Source organism: Salmo salar, chromosome ssa13 (assembly GCF_905237065.1).
Source record: "Salmo salar chromosome ssa13, Ssal_v3.1, whole genome shotgun sequence".
NCBI classification, from domain to species: domain Eukaryota; kingdom Metazoa; phylum Chordata; class Actinopteri; order Salmoniformes; family Salmonidae; genus Salmo; species Salmo salar.
Window position 1 is genome coordinate 4,279,421 of NC_059454.1, and position 6,000 is coordinate 4,285,420.

A 6,000-nucleotide genomic window follows, 5' to 3' on the forward strand; every position below is an offset into this window, starting at 1 on the left:
CTTCCTAAGTGGACAGTTTGATTTCACAGAAGTGTGATTGACTTGGAGTTACATTGTGTTGTTTAAGTGTTCCCTTTATTCTTTTGAGCAGTATATTTCTTCACCGGATCAGTCTGAAACTTTACACACACTGCTACCATCTGGTGGCCAAAATCTAAATTACACATGGACACCTATCTGAAAGTATGGTCTTTTGCTTGCGTTTCAAAGATGGAACAAAAACAAATAGAAAACTTTTTGTTTGTATTATCTTTTACCCAATCTAATGTGTTATATTCTCATACATTCATTTCACATTTACACAAACTTCAAAGTGTTTCCTTTCAAATGGTATCAAGAATATGCATATTCTTGCTTCAGGTCCTGATGCTACAGGCAGGTAGATTTGGGTGTCATTTTAGGCAAAAATTGAAAAAAAAAGGTCAGATCCTAAACGTGTACATGATACTGCAACAACATTTCCCATGGGGACATTAAAGTCGGTAAAGTAAAGAGGAGACAATGGAGAGAGCAGCCACTAGAGAGAACAGCCACTAGAGAGAGCAGCCACTAGAGAGAACAGCCACTAGAGAGAACAGAGAGAACAGCCAATAGAGAGAACAGCCACTAGAGAGAACAGCCACTAGAGAGAACAGCCACTAGAGAGAACAGCCACTAGAGAGAGCAGCCACTAGAGAGAACAGCCACTAGAGAGAGCAGCCACCAGAGAGAACAGCCACTAGAGAGAACAGCCACTATAGAGAGCAGCCACTATAGAGAGCAGCCACTAGAGAGAACAGCCACTAGAGAGAACAGCCACTAGAGAGAACAGCCACTATAGACATCAGCCACTAGAGAGAAAAGCCACTAGAGAGAACAGCCAATAGAGAGAACAGCCACTAGAGAGAACAGCCACTAGAAAGAACAGCCACTAGAGAGAACAGCCACTAGAGAGAACAGCCACTATAGACATCAGCCACTAGAGAGAAAAGCCACTAGAGAGAACAGCCACTAGAGAGAACACCCACTAGAGAGAACAGCCACTAGAAAGAACAGCCACTAGAGAGAACAGCCACTAGAGACAGCAGCCACTAGAGAGAACAGCCACTAGAGAGAACAGCCACTAGAGAGAACAGCCACTACAGAGAACAGCCACTAGAGAGAACAGCCACTAGAGAGAGCAGCCACTAGAGAGAGCAGCCACTTGAGAGAACAGCCAGTAGAGAGAGCAGCCACCAGAGAGAACTGCCACTAGAGAGAACAGCAACTATAGAGAGCAGCCACTATAGAGAGCAGCCACTAGAGAGAACAGCCACTAGAGAGAACAGCCACTATAGACATCAGCCACTAGAGAGAAAAGCCACTAGAGAGAACAGCCACTAGAGAGAACAGCCACTAGAGAGAACAGCCATTAGAGACAGCAGCCACTAGAGAGAACAGCCACTAGAGAGAACAGCCACTAGAGAGAACAGCCACTAGAGAGAACAGCCACTAGATAGAGCAGCCACTAGAGAGAGCAGCCACTAGAGAGAACAGCCACTAGAGAGAACAGCCACTAGAGAGAACAGCCACTAGAGAGAGCAGCCACTAGAGACAGCAGCCACTAGAGAGAAAAGCCACTAGAGAGAACAGCCACTAGAGAGAGCAGCCACTAGAGAGAGCAGCCACTAGAGAGAGCAGCCACTATAGACATCAGCCACTAGAGAGAAATGCCACTAGAGAGAACAGCCACTAGAGAGAACAGCCCCTAGAGAGAACAGCCACTAGAAAGAACAGCCACTAGAGAGAACAGCCACTAGAGAGAACAGCCACTAGAGAGCAGCCACTAGAGAGAACAGCCACTAGAGAGAACAGCCACTAGAGAGAACAGCCACTAGAGTGAACAGCCACTACAGAGAACAGCCACTAGAGAGAACAGCCACTAGAGAGAGCAGCCACTAGAGAGAGCAGCCACTTGAGAGAACAGCCAGTAGAGAGAGCAGCCACCAGAGAGAACTGTCACTAGAGAGAACAGCCACTATAGAGAGCAGCCACTATAGAGAGCAGCCACTAGAGAGAACAGCCACTAGAGAGAACAGCCACTAGAGAGAACAGCCACTATAGACATCAGCCACGAGAGAGAAAAGCCACTAGAGAGAACAGCCACTAGAGAGAACAGCCACTAGAGAGAACAGCCATTAGAGACAGCCGCCACTAGAGAGAACAGCCACTAGAGAGAACAGCCACTAGAGAGAACAGCCACTAGATAGAGCAGCCACTAGAGAGAGCAGCCACTAGAGAGAACAGCCACTAGAGAGAACAGCACCTAGAGAGAGCAGCCACTATAGAGAACAGCCACTAGAGAGAGGAGCCACTAGAGACAGTAGCCACTAGAGAGAAAAGCCACTAGAGAGAACAGCCACTAGAGAGAGCAGCCACTAGAGAGAGCAGCCACTAGAGAGAGCAGCCACTAGAGAGAACAGCCACCAGAGAGAGCAGCCACTAGAGAGAGCAGCCACTAGAGAGAACAGCCACTAGAGAGAGCAGCCACTAGAGAGAGCAGCCACTAGAGACAGCAGCCACTAGAGAGAGCAGCCACTAGAGAGAACAGCCACTAGAGAGAACAGCCATTAGAGACAGCAGCCACTAGAGAGAGCAGCCACTATAGAGAACAGCCACTACAGAGAACAGCCACTAGAGAGGACAGCCACTATAGAGAGCAGCCACTAGAGAGAACAGCCACTAGAGAGAGCAGCCACTAGAGAGAGCAGCCACTAGAGAGAACAGCCACTAGAGAGAGCAGCCACTAGAGAGAGCAGCCACTAGAGACAGCAGCCACTAGAGAGAGCAGCCACTAGAGAGAACAGCCACTAGAGAGAACAGCCATTAGAGACAGCAGCCACTAGAGAGAGCAGCCACTATAGAGAACAGCCACTACAGAGAACAGCCACTAGAGAGAACAGCCACTATAGAGAGCAGCCACTAGAGAGAGCAGCCACTAGAGAGAACAGCCACTAGAGAGAACAGCCACTAGAGAGAACAGCCACTGGAGAGAGCAGCCACTAGAGAGAACAGCCACTAGAGAGAGCAGCCACTAGAGAGAACAGCCACTAGAGAGAGCAGCCACTAGAGAGAACAGCCACTAGAGAGAGCAGCCACTAGAGAGAGCAGCCACTATAGAGAACAGCCACTAGAGAGAGCAACCACTAGAGAGAACAGCCACTAGAGACAGCAGCCACTAGAGATAACAGCCACTAGAGATAACAGCCACTAGAGATAACAGCCACTAGAGATAACAACCATTAGAGAGAGCAGCCAGTAGAGAGAGCAGCCAGTAGAGAGAACAGCCACTAGAGAGAGCAGCCACTAGAGAGAGCAGCCACTAGAGAGAACAGCCACTAGGGAGAACAGCCACTAGAGAGAACAGCCACTAGAGAGAACAGCCACTAGAGAGAGCAGCCACTAGGGAGAACAGCCACTAGAAAGAACAGCCACTAGAGAGAACAGCCACTAGAGAGAGCAGCCACTAAAGAAAGCAGCCACTAGAAAGAACACCCACTAGAGAGAGCAGCCTCTAGAGAGAGCAGCCACTAGAGAGAACAGCGACTAGAGAGAACAGCAACTAGAGAGAGCAGCCACTAGAGACAGCAGCCACTAGAGAGAACAGCCACTAGAGACAGCAGCCACTAGAGAGAACAGCCACTAGAGAGAGCAGCCACTAGAGAGAGCAGCCACTAGAGAGAACAGCCAATTGAGAGAACAGCCACTGGAGAGAACAGCCACTAGAGAGAGCAGCCACTAGAGAGAGCAGCCACTAGAGAGAACAGCCACTAGAGACAGCAGCCACTAGAGAGAACAGCCACTAGAGAGAACAGCCACTAGAGAGAACAGCCACTAGAGAGAACAGCCACTAGAGAGAGCAGCCACTAGAGAGAGCAGCCACTAGTAAGAACAGCCACTAGAGAGAACAGCCATTAGAGACAGCAGCCACTAGAGAGAACAGCCATTAGAGACAGCAGCCACTAGAGAGAACAGCCACTAGAGAGAACAGCCACTAGAGAGAACAGCCACTAGAGAGAGCAGCCACTAGAGAGAACAGCCACTCGAAAGAGCAGCCACTATAGAGAACAGCCACTAGAGAGAGCAGCCACTAGAGAGAGCAGCCACTAGAGAGAACAGACACTAGAGAGAACAGCCACTCGAAAGAGCAGCCACTATAGAGAACAGCCACTAGAGAGAGCAGCCACTAGAGAGAGCAGCCACTAGAGAGAGCAGCCACTAGAGAGAACAGCCACTAGAGAGAACAGCCAATTGAGAGAACAGCCACTAGAGACCGCAGCCACTAGAGAGAACAGCCACTAGAGAGAGCAGCCACTAGAGAGAACAGGCACTAGAGAGAACAGCGACTAGAGAGAACAGCCACTAGAGAGAGCAGCCACTAGAGACAGCAGCCACTAGAGAGAACAGCCACTAGAGAGAACAGCCACTAGAGAGAACAGCCACTAGAGAGAGCAGCCGCTAGAGAGAACAGCCACTCGAAAGAGCAGCCACTATAGAGAACAGCCACTAGAGAGAGCAGCCACTAGAGAGAGCAGCCACTAGAGAGAACAGATACTAGAGAGAACAGCCACTAGAGAGAGCAGCCACTAGAGAGAGCAGCCACTATAGAGAACAGCCACTAGAGAGAGCAGCCACTAGAGAGAGCAGCCACTAGAGAGAGCAGCCACTAGAGAGAACAGCCACTAGAGAGAACAGCCAATTGAGAGAACAGCCACTAGAGACCGCAGCCACTAGAGAGAACAGCCACTAGAGAGAGCAGCCACTAGAGAGAACAGGCACTAGAGAGAACAGCGACTAGAGAGAACAGCCACTAGAGAGAGCAGCCACTAGAGACAGCAGCCACTAGAGAGAACAGCCACTAGAGAGAACAGCCACTAGAGAGAACAGCCACTAGAGAGAACAGCCACTAGAGAGAGCAGCCACTAGAGAGAACAGCCACTAGAGAGAGCAGCCACTAGAGAGAGCAGCCACTATAGAGAACAGCCACTAGAGAGAGCAACCACTAGAGAGAACAGCCACTAGAGACAGCAGCCACTAGAGAGAACAGCCACTAGAGAGAACAGCCACTAGAGAGAACAGCCACTAGAGAGAACAACCACTAGAGAGAGCAGCCACTAGAGAGAACAGCCACTAGAGAGAACAGCCACTAGAGAGAGCAGCCACTAGAGAGAGCAGCCACTAGAGAGAACAGCCACTAGAGAGAACAGCCACTAGAGAGAACAGCCACTAGAGAGAACAGCCACTAGAGAGAGCAGCCACTAGAGAGAACAGCCACTAGAAAGAGCAGCCACTAGAGAGAACAGCCACTAGAGAGAGCAGCCACTAGAGAAAGCAGCCACTAGAGAGAACAGCCACTAGAGAGAGCAGCCACTAGAGAGAGCAGCCACTAGAGAGAACAGCCACTAGAGAGAACAGCCACTAGAGAGAGCAGCCACTAGAGACAGCAGCCACTAGAGAGAACAGCCACTAGAGACAGCAGCCACTAGAGAGAACAGCCACTAGAGAGAGCAGCCACTAGAGAGAGCAGCCACTAGAGAGAACAGCCAATAGAGAGAGCAGCCACTAGAGAGAACAGCCACTAGAGAGAGCAGCCACTAGAGAGAACAGCCACTAGAGAGAACAGCCACTAGAGACAGCAGCCACTAGAGAGAACAGCCACTAGAGAGAACAGCCACTAGAGAGAACAGCCACTAGAGAGAACAGCCACTAGAGAGAGCAGCCACTAGAGAGAGCAGCCACTAGTAAGAACAGCCACTAGAGAGAACAGCCACTAGAGACAGCAGCCACTAGAGAGAACAGCCACTAGAGACAGCAGCCACTAGAGAGAACAGCCACTAGAGAGAACAGCCACTAGAGAGAACAGCCACTAGAGAGAGCAGCCACTAGAGAGAACAGCCACTCGAAAGAGCAGCCACTATAGAGAACAGCCACTAGAGAGAGCAGCCACTAGAGAGAGCAGCCACTAGAGAGAACAGCCACTAG